Source organism: Pristiophorus japonicus, chromosome 3 (genome assembly GCF_044704955.1).
Source record: "Pristiophorus japonicus isolate sPriJap1 chromosome 3, sPriJap1.hap1, whole genome shotgun sequence".
Taxonomy (NCBI): domain Eukaryota; kingdom Metazoa; phylum Chordata; class Chondrichthyes; family Pristiophoridae; genus Pristiophorus; species Pristiophorus japonicus.
In genome coordinates, this window is record NC_091979.1 from 3,812,932 (window position 1) to 3,836,251 (window position 23,320).

Genomic DNA, 23,320 nt, shown 5'->3' on the forward strand with positions numbered 1-23,320 from the left:
AGGGCTTGAAAGCACGGATTAGATACAGAGTAAAGCTCCCTCTACACTGTCCCATCAAACATTTCCAGGGCAGGTACAGCACGGGGTTAGATACAGAGTAAAGCTCCCTCTACAATCTCCCATCAAACACTCCCAGGGCAGGTACAGGGGGTTTGATACAGAGTAAAGCTCCCTCTACACTGTCCCATCAAACACTCCCAGGGCAGGTACAGGGGGTTAGATACAGAGCAAAGCTCCCTCTACACTGTCCCATCAAACACTCCCAAGGGCAGGTACAGCACGGGTAAGATACAGAGTAAAGCTCCCTCTACACTGTCCCATCAATCACTCTCGGGCAGGTACGTGACGGGTTAGATGCAGAGTAAAGCTCCCTCTACACTGTCCCATCAAACACTCCCAGGGCAGGTACAGCATGGGGTTAGATACAGAGTAAAGCTCCCTCTACACTGTCCCATCAAACACTCCAAGGGCAGGTACACCACAGGTTAGGTACAGATTAAAGCTCCCTCTACACTGTCCCATCAAACACTCCCAGGGCAGGTACAGGGGGTTAGATACAGAGTAAAGCTCCCTCTACACAATCCCATCAAACACTTCCAGGTCAGGTACAGCACGGGTTAGATATCGAGTAAAGCTCCCTCTACAGTGTCCCATCAAACACTCCCAGGGCAGGTACAGTAAGGGTTAGACACAGAGTAAAGCTCCCTCTGCACTGTCCCATCAAACACTCCCAGGGCATGAAAGCACGGATTAGACACAGAGTAAAGCTCTCTCTACACTGTCCAATGAAACACTCGCAGGCTAGATACAGGGGGTTAGATACAGAGTAAAGCTACCTCTCCACTGTCCCATCAAATGATCTCAGGGCAGGTACAGCACGGGTTAGACACAGAGTAAAGCTCCCTCGACACTGTCCCAAAAAACACTCCCAGGACAGGTACAGCAAGGTTAGATGCAGAGTAAAGCTCCCTCTAAACTTTACCATCAAACGTTCCCAGGGCAGGTACAGCACGGATTAGATACTGCGTAAAGCTCGCCCACTCTGTCGCATCAAACACTCCCAGGGCAGGTGCAGCACAGGTTAGATACAGAGTAAAGCTCCCTCTACACTGTCCCATCAAACACTTCCAGGTCAGGTACAGCACGGGGTTAGATACAGAGTAAAGCTCCCTCTACACTGTCCCATCAAACACTCCCTGGCTGGTACAGCACGGGGTTAGAAACAGAGTAAAACTCCCTCCAAACTGTCCCATTGAACACTCAAAGGATAAGTACATGGGGTTAGATACAGAGTAAAGCTCCCTCCAAACTGTCCCATCAAACAGTCCCAGGGCAGGTGGAGCACAGGTTAGACACAGAGTAAAGTTCCCTCGATACTCTCCCATCAAACACTCCCAGGGCATGTGCAGCACGGGTTAGACACAGAGTAAAGTTCCCTCTACACTGTCCAATGAAACACTCCCAGGGTAGGTACAGGGGGTTTGATACAGAGTAAAGCTCCCTCGATACTGTCCCATCAAACACTCCCAGGGCTGGTACAGCATGGGGTTAGATGCAGAGTAAAGCTCCCTCTGCACTGTCCCATCAAACACTCCCAGGGCAGATACAGCACGTGGTAAGATACAGAGTAAAACTGCCTCTACACTGTCCCATCAAACACTCCCAGGGCAGGTACAGCATGGGGTTAGATACAGAGTAAACCTCCCTCTACACTGTCCCATCAAACACTCCCTGGGCAGGTACTTTACGGGTTAGATACAGTGCAAAGCTCCCTCTACACTGTCCCAAAAAACACTCCCAGGGCAAGTACAGCAAGGTTCGGTGCAGACTAAAGCTTCCTCTAAACTTTACCATCAAACACTCCCAGGGCAGGTACAGCACAGATTCGATACAGCGTAAAGCTCCCTATACACTGTCCCATCAAACACTTCCAGGGCAGGTACGGCACGGGTTAGATACAGAGTAAAGCTCCCTCTACACTGTCCCATCAAACAGTCCCAGGGCAGGTACAGCACAGTGTTAGGTTCAGAGTAAAGCTCCCACTACAGTGTCCCATCAAACATTCCCAGGGCAGGTACAGCACCGGGTTAGATACAGAGTAAAGCTCCCTCTACACTGTCCCATCAAACACTCTCAGGGCAGGTGCGGCACAGGGTTAGATACAGAGTAAAGTTCCCTCTACATTGCCCCATCAAACACTCCCAGGGCAGGTACAGCACAGGGTTAGATACAGAGTAAAGCTCCCTCTACACTGCCCCATCAAACACTCCCAGGGCAGGGACAGCACGGGGTTAGATACAGAGTAAAGCTCCCTCTACACTGTCCCATCAAACACTCCCAGGGCAGGTACAGCATGGGGTTAGATACAGAGTAAAGCTCCCTCTACACTGTCCCATCAAACACTCCCAGGGCACGTACAGCACGGGGTTAGATATAGAGTAAAGCTCCCTCTACACTGTCCCATCAAACACTCCCAGGGCAGGTACAGCACGGGGTTAGATACAGAGTAAAGCTCCCTCGACACTGTCCCATCAAACCCTCCCAGGACAGGTACAGGGGGTTAGATGCAGAGTAAAGCTCCCTCTACACTGTCCCATCAAACATTTCCGGGGCAGGTACACCACCGGTTAGGTACAGATTAAAGCTCCCTCTACACTGTCCCCTCAAACACTCCCAGTGCAAGTACAGCACGGGTTAGATACAGAGTAAAGTTCCCTCTACACTGTCCCATCAAACACTCCCAGGGCAGGTACAGGGGGTTAGATATAGAGTAAAGCTCCCTCTACACTGTCCCATCAAGCACTCCCAGGGCAGGTACAGCACGGTTTAGATACAGAGTAAAGCTCCCTCTGCACTGTCCCATCAAACACTCCCAGGGCAGGTACAGCACGGTTTAGATACAGAGTAAAGCTCCCTCTACACTGTCCCATCAAACTCTCCCAGGGCAGGTACAGCACAGGTTAGATACAGAGTAAAGCTCCCTCTACACTGTCCCATCAAACTCTCCCAGGGCAGGTGCAGCACAGGTTAGATACAGAGTAAAGCTTCCTCTATATTGTCCCTTCAAACACTCCCAGGGCAAGTGCAGCACAGGTTGAATACAGAGGAAAGCTCCCTCTACAATGTTCCATCAATCACTCTTGGGGCAGGTACATTATGGGTTAGACACAGAGTAAAGCTCCCTCTGCACTGTCCCATCAAACACTCCCAGGGCATGAAAGCATGGATTAGACACAGAGTAAAGCTCTCTCTACACTGTCCAATGAAACACTCGCAGGGCAGGTACAGGGGGTCAGATACTGATCTCCACTGTCCCATCAAACGATCTCAGGGCAGATACTGCATGGGGTTAGATACAGAGTAAAGCTCCGTCTAAACTGTCCAATCAAACACTCCCAGGACAGGTACAGCACGGGTTAGACACAGAGTAAAGTTCCCTCAACACTGTCCCATCCAACACTCCCAGGGCAGGTACAGTACGGGTTAGATACAGAGTAATGCTCCCTCAACACTGTCCCATCAAACACTTCCAGGGCAGGTACAGTACGGGTTAGATACAGAGTAATGCTCCCTCAACACTGTCCCATCCAACACTCCCAGGGCAGGTACAGTACGGGTTAGATACAGAGTAATGCTCCCTCAACACTGTCCCATCAAACACTTCCAGGGCGGGTACAGCACGGGTAAAGATACAGAGTAAAGCTCCCTCTACACTGTCCCATCAAACACTCCCTGGCTGGTACAGCACAGGTTAGATACAGAGTAAAGCTCCTTCTACACTGTCCCATCAAACAGTCCCAGGGTAGGTACAGCACGGGGTTAGATACAGAGTAAAACTCCCTCCAAACTGTCCCATTGAACACTCACGGGATAAGTACATGGGGTTAGATACAGAGTAAAGCTCCCTCCAAACTGTCCCATCAAACAGTCCCAGGGCAGGTGGAGCACAGGTTAGACACAGAGTAAAGTTCCCTCTACACTGTCCAATGAAACACTCCCAGGGTAGGTACAGGGGGTTTGATACAGAGTAAAGCTCCCTCGATACTGTCCCATCAAACACTCCCAGGGCTGGTACAGCATGGGGTTAGATGCAGAGTAAAGCTCCCTCTGCACTGTCCCATCAAACACTCCCAGGGCAGGTACAGCACGTGGTAAGATATAGAGTAAAACTGCCTCTACACTGTCCCATCAAACAGTCCCAGGGCAGGTACAGGCAGTTAGATACAGAGTAAACCTCCCTCTACACTGTCCCATCAAACACTCCCTGGGCAGGTACTTTACGGGTTAGATACAGTGCAAAGCTCCCTCAACACTGTCCCAAAAAACACTCCCAGGGCAAGTACAGCAAGGTTCGGTGCAGACTAAAGCTTCCTCTAAACTTTACCATCAAACACTCCCAGGGCAGGTACAGCACAGATTCAATACAGCGTAAAGCTCCCTATACACTGTCCCATCAAACACTTCCAGGGCAGGTACGGCACGGGTTAGATACAGAGTAAAGCTCCCTCTACACTGTCCCATCAAACAGTCCCAGGGCAGGTACAGCACAGGGTTAGGTTCAGAGTAAAGCTCCCACTACAGTGTCCCATCAAACATTCCCAGGGCAGGTGCAGCACAGGGTTAGATACAGAGTAAAGCTCCCTCTACACTGTCCCATCAAACAGTCCCAGGGCAGGTACAGCACAGGGTTAGGTTCAGAGTAAAGCTCCCACTACAGTGTCCCATCAAACACTCTCAGGGCAGGTGCAGCACAGGGTTAGATACAGAGTAAAGCTCCCTCTACATTGCCCCATCAAACACTCCTAGGGCAGGTACAGCACAGGGTTCGATACAGAGTAAAGCTCCCTCTACACTGTCCCATCAAACACTCCCAGGGCAGGTACAGCACGGGGTTAGATACAGAGTAAAGCTCCCTTTACACTGTCCCATCAAACTCTCCCAGGGCAGGTACAGGGGGTTCGATACAGAGTAACGCTCCCTCTACACTGTCCCATCAAACACTCCCAGGGCAGGTACAGCACAGGTTAGATACAGAGTAAAGCTCCTTCTACACTGTCCCATCAAACAGTCCCAGGGTAGGTACTGCACGGGGTTAGATACAGAGTAAAGCTCCCTCCAAACTGTCCCATTGAACACTCACAGGATAAGTACATGGGGTTAGATACAGAGTAAAGCTCCCTCTACACTGTCCCATCAAACAGTCCCAGGGCAGGTACAGCACAGGGTTAGGTTCAGAGTAAAGCTCCCACTACAGTGTCCCATCAAACATTACCAGGGCAGGTACAGCACCGGGTTAGATACAGAGTAAAGCTCCCTCTACACTGTCCCATGAAACAGTCCCAGGGTAGGTACAGTACGGGGTTAGGTTCAGAGTAAAGCTCCCGCTACAGTGTCCCATCAAACACTCTCAGGGCAGGTGCAGCACAGGGTTAGATACAGAGTAAAGCTCCCTCTACATTGCCCCATCAAACACTCCCAGGGCAGGTACAGCACAGGGTTAGATACAGAGTAAAGCTCCCTCTGCACTGCCCCATCAAACACTCCCAGGGCAGGTACAGCACGGGGTTAGATACAGAGTAAAGCTCCCTCTACACTGTCCCATCAAACACTCCCAGGGCAGGTACAGCATGGGGTTAGATACAGAGTAAAGCTCCCTCTACACTGTCCCATCAAACACTCCCAGGGCAGGTACAGCACGGGGTTAGATACAGAGTAAAGCTCCCTTTACACTGTCCCATCAAACCCTCTCAGGGCAGGTACAGGGGGTTAGATACAGAGTAACGCTCCCTCTACACTGTCCCATCAAACACTCCCAGGGCAGGTACAGCACAGGTTAGATACAGAGTAAAGCTCCTTCTACACTGTCCCATCAAACAGTCCCAGGGTAAGTACAGCACGGGGTTAGATACAGAGTAAAGCTCCCTCCAAACTGTCCCATCAAACAGTCCCAGGGCAGGTGGAGCACAGGTTTGACACAGAGTAAAGTTCCCTCTACACTCTCCCATCAAACACTCCCAGGGCATGTGCAGCACGGGTTAGACACAGAGTAAAGTTCCCTCTACACTGTCCAATGAAACACTCCCAGGGTAGGTACAGGGGGTTTGATACAGAGTAAAGCTCCCTCGATACTGTCCCATCAAACACTCCCAGGGCAGGTACAGCATCGGGTTAGATGCAGAGTAAAGCTCCCTCTGCACTGTCCCATCAAACACTCCCAGGGCAGGTACAGCACGTGGTAAGATACAGAGTAAAACTGCCTCTACACTGTCCCATCAAACATTTCCAGGGCAGGTACAGCACTGGTTAGATACAGAGTAAAGCTCCCTCTACAATCTCCCATCAAACACTCCCAGGGCAGGTACAGGGGGTTAGATACAGAGTAAAGCTCCCTCTGCAGTGTCCAATCAAACACTCCAAGGGCAGGTACACCACAGGTTAGGTACAGGTTAAAGCTCCCTCTGCACTGTCCCATCAAACACTCCCAGTGCAAGTACAGCACGGGTTAGATGCAAAGTAAATCCCCCTCTACACTGTCCAATGAAACACTCGCAGGTTAGGTACAGGGGGTTAGATACAGAGTAAAGCTCCCTCTACACAGTCCCATCAAACACTTCCAGATCAGGTACAGCACGGATTAGATATCGAGTAAAGCTTCCTCAACACTGTCCCATCCAACATTCACAGGGCAGGTACAGCGCGGGATAGGTCCAGGATAAAGCTCCCTCTACACTGTCCCATCAAACACTTCCAGTGCAGATACAGCACGGGTAAGATACAGAGTAATGCTCCCTCTAAACTCTCCCATCAAACACTCCCAGGGCAGGTACATCATGGGGTTAGATGCAGAGTAAAGCTCCCTCTGCACTGTCCCTTCAAACACTCGCAGGGCAAGTGCAGCACAGGTTAGATACAGAGTAAAGCTCCCTCTACAATGTTCCATCAATCACTCTCGGGGCAGGTGCAGTAAGGGTTAGACACAGAGTAAAGCTCCCTCTGCACTGTCCCATCAAACACTCCCAGGGCATGAAAGCACGGATTAGACACAGAGTAAAGCTCCCTCGACACAGTCCCATCAAACACATCCAGGGCAGGTGCAGGGGGTTAGATACAGAGTAAAGCTCCCTCTACACTGTCCCATCAAACACTCCCAGGACAGGTACAGCAAGGTTAGATGCAGAGTAAAGCTCCCTCTAAACTTTACCATCAAACGTTCCCAGGGCAGGTACAGCAAGGATTAGATACTGCGTAAAGCTCGCTCACTCTGTCGCATCAAACACTCCCAGGGCAGGTGCAGCACAGGTTAGATACAGAGTAAAGCTCCCTCAACACTGTCCCATCCAACACTCCCAGGGCAGGTACAGCACGGTTTAGAGACAGAGCAAAGCTCCCTCTACACTTTCCCATTAAACACTCCCAAGGGCAGGTACAGCACGGGTAAGATACAGAGTAAAGCTCCCTCTATACTGTCCCATCAATCACTCTCAGGGCAGGTACAGCACGGGGTTAGATGCAGAGTAAAGCTCCCTCTACACTGTCCCATCAAACTCTCCCAGGGCAGGTACAGCACAGGTTAGATACAGAGTAAAGCTCCCTCTACACTGTCCCATCAAACTCTCCCAGGGCAGGTGCAGCACAGGTTAGATACAGAGTAAAGCTTCCTCTATATTGTCCCTTCAAACACTCCCAGGGCAAGTGCAGCACAGGTTGAATACAGAGGAAAGCTCCCTCTACAATGTTCCATCAATCACTCTTGGGGCAGGTACATTATGGGTTAGACACAGAGTAAAGCTCCCTCTGCACTGTCCCATCAAACACTCCCAGGGCATGAAAGCATGGATTAGACACAGAGTAAAGCTCTCTCTACACTGTCCAATGAAACACTCGCAGGGCAGGTACAGGGGGTCAGATACTGATCTCCACTGTCCCATCAAACGATCTCAGGGCAGATACTGCATGGGGTTAGATACAGAGTAAAGCTCCGTCTAAACTGTCCAATCAAACACTCCCAGGACAGGTACAGCACGGGTTAGACACAGAGTAAAGTTCCCTCAACACTGTCCCATCCAACACTCCCAGGGCAGGTACAGTACGGGTTAGATACAGAGTAATGCTCCCTCAACACTGTCCCATCAAACACTTCCAGGGCAGGTACAGTACGGGTTAGATACAGAGTAATGCTCCCTCAACACTGTCCCATCCAACACTCCCAGGGCAGGTACAGTACGGGTTAGATACAGAGTAATGCTCCCTCAACACTGTCCCATCAAACACTTCCAGGGCGGGTACAGCACGGGTAAAGATACAGAGTAAAGCTCCCTCTACACTGTCCCATCAAACACTCCCTGGCTGGTACAGCACAGGTTAGATACAGAGTAAAGCTCCTTCTACACTGTCCCATCAAACAGTCCCAGGGTAGGTACAGCACGGGGTTAGATACAGAGTAAAACTCCCTCCAAACTGTCCCATTGAACACTCACGGGATAAGTACATGGGGTTAGATACAGAGTAAAGCTCCCTCCAAACTGTCCCATCAAACAGTCCCAGGGCAGGTGGAGCACAGGTTAGACACAGAGTAAAGTTCCCTCTACACTGTCCAATGAAACACTCCCAGGGTAGGTACAGGGGGTTTGATACAGAGTAAAGCTCCCTCGATACTGTCCCATCAAACACTCCCAGGGCTGGTACAGCATGGGGTTAGATGCAGAGTAAAGCTCCCTCTGCACTGTCCCATCAAACACTCCCAGGGCAGGTACAGCACGTGGTAAGATATAGAGTAAAACTGCCTCTACACTGTCCCATCAAACAGTCCCAGGGCAGGTACAGGCAGTTAGATACAGAGTAAACCTCCCTCTACACTGTCCCATCAAACACTCCCTGGGCAGGTACTTTACGGGTTAGATACAGTGCAAAGCTCCCTCAACACTGTCCCAAAAAACACTCCCAGGGCAAGTACAGCAAGGTTCGGTGCAGACTAAAGCTTCCTCTAAACTTTACCATCAAACACTCCCAGGGCAGGTACAGCACAGATTCAATACAGCGTAAAGCTCCCTATACACTGTCCCATCAAACACTTCCAGGGCAGGTACGGCACGGGTTAGATACAGAGTAAAGCTCCCTCTACACTGTCCCATCAAACAGTCCCAGGGCAGGTGCAGCACAGGGTTAGATACAGAGTAAAGCTCCCTCTACACTGTCCCATCAAACAGTCCCAGGGCAGGTACAGCACAGGGTTAGGTTCAGAGTAAAGCTCCCACTACAGTGTCCCATCAAACACTCTCAGGGCAGGTGCAGCACAGGGTTAGATACAGAGTAAAGCTCCCTCTACATTGCCCCATCAAACACTCCTAGGGCAGGTACAGCACAGGGTTCGATACAGAGTAAAGCTCCCTCTACACTGTCCCATCAAACACTCCCAGGGCAGGTACAGCACGGGGTTAGATACAGAGTAAAGCTCCCTTTACACTGTCCCATCAAACTCTCCCAGGGCAGGTACAGGGGGTTCGATACAGAGTAACGCTCCCTCTACACTGTCCCATCAAACACTCCCAGGGCAGGTACAGCACAGGTTAGATACAGAGTAAAGCTCCTTCTACACTGTCCCATCAAACAGTCCCAGGGTAGGTACTGCACGGGGTTAGATACAGAGTAAAGCTCCCTCCAAACTGTCCCATTGAACACTCACAGGATAAGTACATGGGGTTAGATACAGAGTAAAGCTCCCTCTACACTGTCCCATCAAACAGTCCCAGGGCAGGTACAGCACAGGGTTAGGTTCAGAGTAAAGCTCCCACTACAGTGTCCCATCAAACATTACCAGGGCAGGTACAGCACCGGGTTAGATACAGAGTAAAGCTCCCTCTACACTGTCCCATGAAACAGTCCCAGGGTAGGTACAGTACGGGGTTAGGTTCAGAGTAAAGCTCCCGCTACAGTGTCCCATCAAACACTCTCAGGGCAGGTGCAGCACAGGGTTAGATACAGAGTAAAGCTCCCTCTACATTGCCCCATCAAACACTCCCAGGGCAGGTACAGCACAGGGTTAGATACAGAGTAAAGCTCCCTCTGCACTGCCCCATCAAACACTCCCAGGGCAGGTACAGCACGGGGTTAGATACAGAGTAAAGCTCCCTCTACACTGTCCCATCAAACACTCCCAGGGCAGGTACAGCATGGGGTTAGATACAGAGTAAAGCTCCCTCTACACTGTCCCATCAAACACTCCCAGGGCAGGTACAGCACGGGGTTAGATACAGAGTAAAGCTCCCTTTACACTGTCCCATCAAACCCTCTCAGGGCAGGTACAGGGGGTTAGATACAGAGTAACGCTCCCTCTACACTGTCCCATCAAACACTCCCAGGGCAGGTACAGCACAGGTTAGATACAGAGTAAAGCTCCTTCTACACTGTCCCATCAAACAGTCCCAGGGTAAGTACAGCACGGGGTTAGATACAGAGTAAAGCTCCCTCCAAACTGTCCCATCAAACAGTCCCAGGGCAGGTGGAGCACAGGTTTGACACAGAGTAAAGTTCCCTCTACACTCTCCCATCAAACACTCCCAGGGCATGTGCAGCACGGGTTAGACACAGAGTAAAGTTCCCTCTACACTGTCCAATGAAACACTCCCAGGGTAGGTACAGGGGGTTTGATACAGAGTAAAGCTCCCTCGATACTGTCCCATCAAACACTCCCAGGGCAGGTACAGCATCGGGTTAGATGCAGAGTAAAGCTCCCTCTGCACTGTCCCATCAAACACTCCCAGGGCAGGTACAGCACGTGGTAAGATACAGAGTAAAACTGCCTCTACACTGTCCCATCAAACATTTCCAGGGCAGGTACAGCACTGGTTAGATACAGAGTAAAGCTCCCTCTACAATCTCCCATCAAACACTCCCAGGGCAGGTACAGGGGGTTAGATACAGAGTAAAGCTCCCTCTGCAGTGTCCAATCAAACACTCCAAGGGCAGGTACACCACAGGTTAGGTACAGGTTAAAGCTCCCTCTGCACTGTCCCATCAAACACTCCCAGTGCAAGTACAGCACGGGTTAGATGCAAAGTAAATCCCCCTCTACACTGTCCAATGAAACACTCGCAGGTTAGGTACAGGGGGTTAGATACAGAGTAAAGCTCCCTCTACACAGTCCCATCAAACACTTCCAGATCAGGTACAGCACGGATTAGATATCGAGTAAAGCTTCCTCAACACTGTCCCATCCAACATTCACAGGGCAGGTACAGCGCGGGATAGGTCCAGGATAAAGCTCCCTCTACACTGTCCCATCAAACACTTCCAGTGCAGATACAGCACGGGTAAGATACAGAGTAATGCTCCCTCTAAACTCTCCCATCAAACACTCCCAGGGCAGGTACATCATGGGGTTAGATGCAGAGTAAAGCTCCCTCTGCACTGTCCCTTCAAACACTCGCAGGGCAAGTGCAGCACAGGTTAGATACAGAGTAAAGCTCCCTCTACAATGTTCCATCAATCACTCTCGGGGCAGGTGCAGTAAGGGTTAGACACAGAGTAAAGCTCCCTCTGCACTGTCCCATCAAACACTCCCAGGGCATGAAAGCACGGATTAGACACAGAGTAAAGCTCCCTCGACACAGTCCCATCAAACACATCCAGGGCAGGTGCAGGGGGTTAGATACAGAGTAAAGCTCCCTCTACACTGTCCCATCAAACACTCCCAGGACAGGTACAGCAAGGTTAGATGCAGAGTAAAGCTCCCTCTAAACTTTACCATCAAACGTTCCCAGGGCAGGTACAGCAAGGATTAGATACTGCGTAAAGCTCGCTCACTCTGTCGCATCAAACACTCCCAGGGCAGGTGCAGCACAGGTTAGATACAGAGTAAAGCTCCCTCAACACTGTCCCATCCAACACTCCCAGGGCAGGTACAGCACGGTTTAGAGACAGAGCAAAGCTCCCTCTACACTTTCCCATTAAACACTCCCAAGGGCAGGTACAGCACGGGTAAGATACAGAGTAAAGCTCCCTCTATACTGTCCCATCAATCACTCTCAGGGCAGGTACAGCACGGGGTTAGATGCAGAGTAAAGCTCCCTCTACACTGTCCCATCAAACACTCCCAGGACAGGTACAGGGGGTTAGATGCAGAGTAAAGCTCCCTCTACACTGTCCCATCAAACACTCCCAGGACAGCTACAGGGGGTTAGATGCAGAGTAAAGCTCCCTCTACACTGTCCCATCCAACATTCGCAGGGCAGGTACAGCACGGGTTAGATCCAGGGTAAAGTTCCCTCTACACTGTCCCATCAAACACTCCCAGGGCAGGTACAGCACGGTTTAGATACAGAGTAAAGCTCCCTCTGCACTGTCCCATCAAACTCTCCCAGGGCAGGTACAGCACAGGTTGGATACAGAGTAAAGCTCCCTCTACAATGTTCCATCAATCACTCTTGGGGCAGGTACATTATGGGTTAGACACAGAGTAAAGCTCCCTCTGCACTGTCCCATCAAACACTCCCAGGGCATGAAAGCATGGATTAGACACAGAGTAAAGCTCTCTCTACACTGCCCAATGAAACACTCGCAGGGCAGGTACAGGGGGTTAGATACTGAGTAAAGCTACCTCTCCACTGTCCCATCAAACGATCTCAGGGCAGATACTGCATGGGGTTAGATACAGAGTAAAGCTCCCTCTACACTGTCCCATCAAACACTTCCAGGGCAGGTACAGTACGGGTTAGATACAGAGTAATGCTCCCTCAACACTGTCCCATCCAACACTCCCAGGGCAGGTACAGTACGGGTTAGATACAGAGTAATGCTCCCTCAACACTGTCCCATCAAACACTTCCAGGGCGGGTACAGCACGGGTAAAGATACAGAGTAAAGCTCCCTCTACACTGTCCCATCAAACACTCCCTGGCTGGTACAGCACAGGTTAGATACAGAGTAAAGCTCCTTCTACACTGTCCCATCAAACAGTCCCAGGGTAGGTACAGCACGGGGTTAGATACAGAGTAAAACTCCCTCCAAACTGTCCCATTGAACACTCACAGGATAAGTACATGGGGTTAGATACAGAGTAAAGCTCCCTCCAAACTGTCCCATCAAACAGTCCCAGGGCAGGTGGAGCACAGGTTAGACACAGAGTAAAGTTCCCTCTACACTCTCCCATCAAACACTCCCAGGGCATGTGCAGCACGGGTTAGACACAGAGTAAAGTTCCCTCTACACTGTCCAATGAAACACTCCCAGGGTAGGTACAGGGGGTTTGATACAGAGTAAAGCTCCCTCGATACTGTCTCATCAAACACTCCCAGGGCTGGTACAGCATGGGGTTAGATGCAGACTAAAGCTCCCTCTGCACTGTCCCATCAAACACTCCCAGGGCAGGTACAGCACGTGGTAAGATACAGAGTAAAACTGCCTCTACACTGTCCCATCAAACAGTCCCAGGGCAGGTACAGGCAGTTAGATACAGAGTAAACCTCCCTCTACACTGTCCCATCAAACACTCCCTGGGCAGGTACTTTACGGGTTAGATACAGTGCAAAGCTCCCTCTACACTGTCCCAAAAAACACTCCCAGGGCAAGTACAGCAAGGTTCGGTGCAGACTAAAGCTTCCTCTAAACTTTACCATCAAACACTCCCAGGGCAGGTACAGCACAGATTCGATACAGCGTAAAGCTCCCTATACACTGTCCCATCAAACACTTCCAGGGCAGGTACGGCACGGGTTAGATACAGAGCAAAGCTCCCTCTAGCACTGTCCCATCAAACAGTCCCAGGGTAGGTACAGCATGGGGTTAGATACAGAGTAAAGCTCCCTCTACACTATCCCATCAAACACTCCCAAGGCAGGTACAGCACGGGGTTAGATACAGAGTAAAGCTCCCTCTACACTGTCCCATCAAACACTCCCAGGGCAGGTACAGCACGGGGTTAGATACAGAGTAAAGCGCCCTCTACACTGACCCATCAAACACTCCCAGGGCAGCTCCAGGGGGATTAGATACAGAGTAAAGCTCCCTCTGCACTGTCCCATCAAACACTTGCAGGTCAGGTACAGCACGGGTTAGATACAGAGTAAAGCTCCCTCTACACTGTCCCATCCAACATTCGCAGGGCAGGTACAGCACGGGTTAGATCCTGGGTAAAGCTCCCTCTGCACTGTCCCATCAAACTCTCCCAGGGCAGGTACAGGGGGTTAGATACAGAGTAAAGCTCCCTCTGCACTGTCCCATCAAACACTCCCAGGGCAGGTACAGCACGGGGTTAGATACAGAGTGAAGCTCCCTCTACACTGTCCCATCAAACACTCCCAGGGCAGGTACAGCACGGGGTTAGATACAGAGTGAAGCTCCCTCTACACTGTCCCATCAAACACTCCCAGGGCAGGTACAGGGGGTTAGATACAGAGTAAAGCTCCCTCTGCACTGTCCCATCAAACACTCCCAGGGCAAGTGCAGCACAGGTTGGATACAGAGTAAAGCTCCCTCTACAATGTTCCATCAATCACTCTCGGGGCAGGTATATTATGGGTTAGACACAGAGTAAAGCTCCCTCTGCACTGTCCCATCAAACACTCCCAGGGCATAAAAGCACGGATTAGACACAGAGTAAAGCTCTCTCTACACTGTTCAATGAAACACTCGCAGGCTAGGTACAGGGGGTTAGATACAGAGTAAAGCTACCTCTCCACTGTCACATCAAACGATCTCAGGGCAGATACTGCATGGGGTTAGATACAGAGTAAAGCTCCCTCTAAACTGTCCAATCAAACACTCCCAGGACAGGTACAGCACGGGTTAGACACAGAGTAAAGTTCCCTCAACACTGTCCCATCCAACACTCCCAGGGCAGGTACAGTCCGGGTTAGATACAGAGTAATGCTCCCTCAACACTGTCCCATCAAACACTTCCAGGGCGGGTACAGCACGGGTAAAGATACAGAGTAAAGCTCCCTCTACACTGTCCCATCAAACACTCCCTGGCTGGTACAGCACAGGTTAGATACAGAGTAAAGCTCCTTCTACACTGTCCCATCAAACAGTCCCAGGGTAGGTACAGCACGGGGTTAGATACAGAGTAAAACTCCCTCCAAACTGTCCCATCAAACAGTCCCAGGGCAGGTGGAGCACAGGTTAGATACAGAGTAAAGTTCCCTCTACACTCTCCCATCAAACACTCCCAGGGCATGTGCAGCACGGGTTAGACACAGAGTAAAGTTCCCTCTACACTGTCCAATGAAACACTCCCAGGGTAGGTACAGGGGGTTTGATACAGAGTAAAGCTCCCTCGATACTGTCCCATCAAACACTCCCAGGGCTGGTACAGCATGGGGTTAGATGCAGAGTAAAGCTCCCTCTGCACTGTCCCATCAAACACTCCCAGGGCAGGTACAGCACGTGGTAAGATACAGAGTAAAACTGCCTCTACACTGTCCCATCAAACACTCCCAGGGCAGGTACAGCACGTGGTAAGATACAGAGTAAAACTGCCTCTACACTGTCCCATCAAACACTCCCTGGGCAGGTACTTTACGGGTTAGATACAGTGCAAAGCTCCCTCTACACTGTCCCAAAAAACACTCCCAGGGCAAGTACAGCAAGGTTCGGTGCAGACTAAAGCTTCCTCTAAACTTTACCATCAAACACTCCCAGGACAGGTGCAGCACAGATTCGATACAGCGTAAAGCTCCCTATACACTGTCCCATCAAACACTTCCAGGGCAGGTACAGCACCGGGTTAGATACAGAGTAAAGCTCCCTCTACACTGTCCCATCAAACAGTCCCAGGGTAGGTACAGTACGGGGTTAGGTTCAGAGTAAAGCTCCCACTACAGTGTCCCATCAAACACTCTCAGGGCAGGTGCAGCACAGAGTTAGATACAGAGTAAAGCTCCTTCTACACTGTCCCATCAAACACTTCCAGGGCAGGTACAGCACGGGTTAGATACAGAGTAAAGCTCCCTCTACACTGTCCCATCAAACACTCCCAGGGCAGGTACAGCACAGATTCGATACAGCGTAAAGCTCCCTATACACTGTCCCATCAAACACTTCCAGGGCAGGTACGGCACGGGTTAGATACAGAGTAAAGCTCCCTCTACACTGTCCCATCAAACAGTCCCAGGGTAGGTACAGCACGGGGTTAGGTTCAGAGTAAAGCTCCCACTACAGTGTCCCATCAAACATTCCCAGGGCAGGTACAGCACCGGGTTAGATACAGAGTAAAGCTCCTTCTACACTGTCCCATCAAACAGTCCCAGGGCAGGTACAGGGGGTTAGATACAGAGTAAAGCTCCCTCTACACTGTCCCATCAAACACTCCCAGGGCAGGTACAGGGGGTTAGATACAGAGTAAAGCTCCCTCTACACTGTCCCATCAAACACTCCCAGGGCAGGTACAGCGCGGGTTAGATACAGAGTAAAGCTCCCACTACACTGTCCCATCAAACACTCCCAGATGTAAGGGGAGCTTGGCGTGTGGGTTCGAATCCACACTCCCCTTGGGTTCTGTACGTACGATTTATGAGGGTGGGTGAGTAATGAGGCACCTGACACAGTGGGTAAGAGAACAAAATGGTTAATGTTGTTTGTGTAGAATAGTAAACACCAAGAAAGAGGGCATAGGAAGAGGTCATAAAATAGCAGTAATGGCAAAATCTCACTCAACGACACGAAAAATCTCGCAACAGGGAAGGGGAAAACAAGAGGTTAAAACATCCCACTCACACAACCACACCCACCCTTCTTACCAATTCCTATCCTAAATTGAGTCTGTGAGGGGCTTTGTGCGATACTCACAATCCTATCAACTCCGGGGTTCTGTACCACTTATTTCAGCTCGGGGTCCCTCTGGGGTGGGTTTTATGTTATTGTTCGGTTTTCCTCCTCGATGTTGCCTCGGTTTCTTCTATCTGCCTCTCGGTTATCGTCAGGCTACAGCTGTGAATCCAGGTTATTGAACCAGGTGTCCAGGTCTGCACAGCTCTGCGTGCCCCAGCCTGATGCCTCGGCTATTCTCACCCTGTCCAGTGTGTTCAGGGCTAACACCAGCACCTGCTGCCACTTACCAACCAGGAGGTTGGCTCCTGGGTTTTTAGTCTCAACCAAAATCAAAGTTTGCAAAACTCTCTCAGCAACTCCCCCCCCAGCAACCAGCAGCCTTTTCAAGAACTGACCCCAAACTCTTTTTCTCCACAACTCCTGCAAGTCTTTTCCTCTCCACACCTTTTCTCCACACTGTTTTTCTGGTGGTTCTGTGTCCTATATTTGTATTCAATTCAGTTCTGGTCTTTTCGCGCTCAAACCCAGTGGGTGGTCCATTGTGTCAGTTTGGGCGGGGAGATAGCTTTGAATATTTCATCAGAAGATGTCACAGGTACATGCAGGTGTGACGACCAGGGTATTGTTTCAGTGCACATTGGTGCCTGGACCTCTGTGGGTCCTTTGTTATAGTCCTGGGAGTCAGTGGGCCATTCCTGCAGTGATTCATAGTTTTGATTCAGAGCTATTGTCCATATTAATTAGGTAGATAATGGCCCAGATTCGTAGTTTGATTTGGGGGGGGGATGTGATTTTCAAACTGGGCCGGGGAGTCCTTATTGGTTGAGGATTTCCCCACTTCAGGCCCGACTCGACCCCTGATTGGCCGGCCACAATGCACTTTTCTCCCATTGGCCAGTGCCTCTGTCTCGCTTGTGAGCCAGACTCCACAATGTCTGTATCCGCCCACACGTTTCCCAGCCTGCTTTTACTTGGCCCAAAATGTTCATGTAGTATATGGAACGATCCCATGTTAGTTTTCTTGTCCTTACGGTGTTTCAAATGCGGCCGTGGATTTTCGAACCTTACACTCCCCCATTAAAACATTCTGTCTCAGGGTATTTTCAGAATGTGGAGCAAAACCTTTTCCCTCTCACAGAGCCAATCTTCCCCAAATCTTACCTCAACCCACGATAAACATTAAAATACACCAATGGTATTCATACATTTGGAATCAATACAATACTGAAAATGTAAAATCTCAACCAATACCCTTCACCAAAATCATAATAGCACATAATATCACACATCATAGTATTACACTGGTTTTTTGTTGTTGTCGGGTGAAATAATGTTTCTGGGATTTTGTGCTGTCAGGTGCTCTGGTAAAAATGGAATGTGGTATCCGAAATGTGCTACGTCATTGTCCATGCTATTAATCATTGATGCCCCGGTGTTGAAACCGGTAAAAACATCATTCCACATCCCTCTTCTGTGTCTTTTCGGTTTAATGTTGTCTCTGGGTTGTAGACTGTACAGCAAAGTCTTATTCAAATAGCCAAAACCGAGCTCGTAGAATGTCCTGAACATTTCTCGAAGGAGAGCCTGGTAGAGGCCTTCTGTCTCTTTTGGGACTACTCAGGTAGGTACACCTCGGTAAGGTTTAGGATGACGGAGGCACCGGTGTAGTGGACCCCCTGGTATAGCAGCTTGTCCGTGAAAACCAAAACCAAACCGTTCTCTGGTCCCTGGGTGGTGGTCGGGCATCTGTCCGTGTCAGTTGGTTCGGTCGGGGCTGTGGGCAGGGGCTGTCTGGGGTGTGAGCTTAACTCGGTGGCGTGGATGGAGCTGGGGTGGCTTACTATGCATGTGACCATGCTCCAGTCCCATCCCATTCCCTCCCCTTCATCCCGCCACTGTCGGGAGAACGCTATGGAGATGCCTGCCGGGCATATCTTCTCTGATCCCCACATGCACACACACCCTCCTAACTCCGCCTCCCACCATTTATCCCAACACACACTCACTCCCCCACCCCTGGGTGCCCGTGATGGTCCGATGGGTGCTGTTGTCCAGTCTCTCCCAATCTGCTGTCGGGTTTCCCATGTCCTTGCTCAGCCTCCTGAGCCACCACCACCTTCCCACCGGGATGTGCCCCTTACAGGTCAGGCCAACCCTCTTCCCAACCACTACCCTAACCCAGGATGTGGTCACCTCAATGCTGGGGCAGGAGACTGATGCTTCCCCATACGTGACCCCGGGGTGGCTGGAGTATCGAGTGGAATTGGACCCCAATCACCCTGGCCACCTTCCCCTATGGGTGACAGTCGATGCCTGCAACCCTGAGCACCCAAAGATAATGGCTTCTTCAGTCTCTCCCCAGTAGCCGATGCACATTCTGATGTAGGTGCACAGGAACAGGATTTTCCTCATCTACGGTTCCTCTTCTGAAAGACAAAATCTAATTTGGTTTAAAGACCCTGAGCCCCCTGGCTCATCCCTCCCCCATTTTCCCCTCTGTCTGCACCTCACAGTACCCCTGCACGGGTTTAAACTGTGTGTGCTTATTTTTGCTGTGGAAGTCAAGGCATTTCAACTAATTGGTCTAACTGCAAACCGCAACAAACACTTAAAAAAACAAACAACCTTACACAAAAAGAGGAAGTGACCCCGGGGATTTTAACCTACATATCGATTGGTCAAAACAAATTGCACTGGGTTGCCTTGAGGTGGAATTCATAGAATGCATACGGGATTGTTTCTTAGAACAGTATGTTACAGAACCTACAAGGGAGCAAGCTATCTTAGATCTGGTCCTGTGTAATGAGACAGGAATAATCAACGATCTCCGAGTAAAAGATCCTCTCGGAATGAGTGATCACAGTATGGTTGAATTTGTAATACAGATTGAGGGTGAGGAAGTAGTGTCTCAAACAAGCGTACAATGCTTAAACAAAGGGGACTATAGTGGGATGAGGGCAGAGTTGGCTAAAGTAGACTGGGAACACAGACTAAACGGTGGCACAATTGAGGAACAGTGGAGGACTTTTAAGGAGCTCGTTCATAGTGCTCAACAAAAATATATTCCAGTGAAAAAGAAGGGCGGTAAGAGAAGGGATAACCAGCCGTGGATAACCAAGGAAATAAAGGAGAGTATCAAATTAAAAACCAATGCGTATAAGCTGGCCAAGGTTAGTGGGAAACTAGAAGATTGGGAACATTTTAAACGACAGCAAAGAATGACTAAGAAAGCAATAAAGAAAGGAAAGATAGATTACGAAAGTAAACTTGCGCAAAACATAAAAACAGATAGTAAAAGTTTTACCGATATATAAAACGGAAGAGAGTGACTAAAGTAAATGTTGGTCTCTTAGAAGATGAGAAGGGGGATTTAATAATGTGAAATGTGGAAATGGCTGAGACCTTAAACAATTATTTTGCTTCGGTCTTCACAGTGGAAGACACAAAAACCATGCCAAAAATTGCTGGTCACTGGAATGTGGGAAGGGAGGACCTTGAGATAATCACTATCACTAGGGGGGTAGTGCTGGACAGGCTAATGGGACTCAAGGTAGACAAGTCCCCTGGTCCTGATGAAATGCATCCCAGGATATTAAAAGAGATGGCGGAAGTTATAGCAGATGCATTCATTATAATCTACCAAAATTCTCTGGACTCTGGGGCGGTACCAGCGGATTGGAAAGCAGCTAATGTAATGCCTCTGTTTAAATAAGGGGGCAGACAAAAGGCAGGTAACTATAGGCCGATTAGTTTAACATCTGTAGTGGGGAAAATGCTTGAAGCTATCACTAAGGAAGAAATAGCGGGACATCTAGATAGGAATAGTGCAATCAAGAAGACACAGCATGGATTCATGAAGGGGAAATCATGTTTAACTAATTTACTGGAATTCTTTGAGGATATAACGAGCATGGTGGATAGAGGTGTACCGATGGATGTGGTGTATTTAGATTTCCAAAAGGCATTCGATAAGGTGCCACACAAAAGGCTACTACAGAAGATAAAGGTACGCGGAGTCAGAGGAAATGTATTAGCATGGATAGAGAATTGGCTGGCGAACAGAAAGCAGAGAGTCGGGATAAATGGATCCTTTTCGAGTTGGAAATCGGTGGTTAGTGGTGTGCCACAGGGATCGGTGCTGGGACCACAACTGTTTACAATATACATAGCTGACCTGGAAGAGGGGACAGAGTGTAGTGTAACAAAATTTGCAGATGAACAAAGATTAGTGGGAAAGCAGGTTGTGTAGAGGACACAGGGAGGCTGCAAAGAGATTTAGATAGGTTAAGCGAATGGGCTGAGGTTTGGCAGATGGAATACAATGTCGGAAAATGTGAGGTCATCCACCTTGGAAAAAAAAACAGTAAAAGGGAATATTATTTGAATGGGGAGAAATTACAACATGCTGAGGTGCAGAGGACCCTGGGAGTCCTTGTGCATGAAACTCTTTTAGAGTCTACCTACAAAACATAAAACATTAAACCGTGCCACCCGACCTGGGTGACACACCAGACATTTACAAGGCCCTTTTTTTCCTTTTTTTGTTTTTTTTGTGTTTTTCTTTTTTTCTTTTTTTTTTTTGGGCACTAAAATCGCAATTTTCCCAGTGCCCCCTATAAAAGGGAAGGGGACACTAAAAGCACCGGCAATTAAAACAAGTTAAACTTTAAAACGTAAAATCAAATTAAAATTTGGTTGCCGGGCGTGATGATGCACTCCAGTCCCTCCGGTGCCCACCTCTCGCGGAAGGCCGCGAGCGTACCGGTGGACACCGCGTGCTCCATCTCCAAGGACATCCTGGACCGGATGTAAGAGCGGAAGAGAGGCAGGCAGTCAAGTTGAACGACCCCCTCGACCGCCCGCTGCCTGGACCGGCTGATGGCACCCTTGGCCGTGCCCAGGAGCAGTCCTACGAGGAGGCCCTCGGACCTACCCGCTCCCCTCCGCACAGGGTGCCCAAAGATCAGGAGAGTGGGACTGAAGTGCAGCCAGAATTTCAGGAGCAGCCCCTTCAAATAATGGAACAGGGGCTGCAACCTTGTGCACTCAATAAAAACATGGAACACGGACTCCTCCAGACCGCATAAATTGCAGGCGGCCTGGGAGTCCGTGAACCGGCTTAAAAATTTGTTGCACGGCACTGCTCCGTGCACCACCCTCCAGGCCAAGTCCCCGACGAATAGTGGGAGGACCCCTGCATAGAGTGCCCTCCATCGGGGACCCCCGCCTCCTCCGGACGGCAAGATGGTACGCCATGGCGTGTCCGGACGGCCGGCGAGGATGGCAAAGTTGAGAGTGTGCAGGAGCAGCCCGTACAGGAAACCCCTCCGCGCGGACCTGAAAGGCACGGAGGGGATTTCCCCGAGGCGGCTCAAGTTGTGAGGCGCCGGCCCCCGAGGGAGGTTCCGGGGTTTGGCGCCGATGAGGAATTCCGTCCGGACGGGGGTCAGTTCGGACGGGATCTCCCCACGTGCTTGAGCCTCCTCGATGCACCTAACGGAGTCAGGGCCCAGAGCTGTTTTTAGCGACTCGATGGCATCGGCCGCATGGCGGACGTTGGCAGAATTTAGGCGCCGCGCCAGCGTGTCTGGCGCCATCCAGCCCGCTCCTCCGCCATCGAGCAGGTCCCTGACCCTGGTCACCTCACCAGCCACAGCCCTCTCTTCCGAGCGCCACATAAAACCTCGGTCGTGGAGGTACGGATTCCCGAGCAGCGGTTCCTGCAGGACGGCCGCCACTCCAGCCGGCGGAGAGCTGCGCTTGGTGGAGACTTTGTTCCAGACCCTGATGAGTTCCCTGTAAAAGACAGGCAGCTCCCGGAGGGCGGTCCTGACACCCCCCAAGTTCACAAACAGGAGCTGCGTGTCGTAGTTGAGGTCGCGCTGCTGGCGGAAGAAATACGTCGCCAGAGCGCACCACCTAGGAGGGGGCTCGACGTAAAGGTATCTCTGCAGGGTCTGAAGACGGAAAGTCGCGAGCTGGGCGCTGACGCACACCAACGACTGACCGCCCTCCTCAAGCGGGAGACTCAAGACCGCGGCAGAGACCCAGTGCTTCCTGTTGTTCCAGAAGAAGTCCACCAGCTTCTTCTGTATCTTGCCGACAAACGCAGGGGGAGGGGTCAAAGTGACCAGCCGGTACCACAACATTGCGGCCACCAGCTGGTTTATGACTGGCGCTCGACCCCTGTAGGACAGCACTCGGAGCAGTCCTGTCCAGCGCCCTAGGCGAGCGGCGACCTTGGCCTCCAGCTCCTGCCAGTTCACCGGCCAGGCTCCCTCGTCGGGGCTAAGGTAGACTCCCAGATAGAGGGAGATAAGTCGTGCTCCAGGCAAAAGGCCTGAGCTCCTCCGGCAGGGAGTCCACCCGCCACTGACCCACCAGGAGTCCGGAACATTTCTCCCAGTTGATCCTGGCGGAGGACGCGGCCGAGTAAATCTCTTGGCACTCACGCATCCTCCGCAGGTCAGCGGGATCCTCTACCGTGAGGAGCACGTCATCGGCGTAAGCCGAGAGGACGACCTCCACGCCCGGCCCTTGCAGAGCCAGTCCCGTC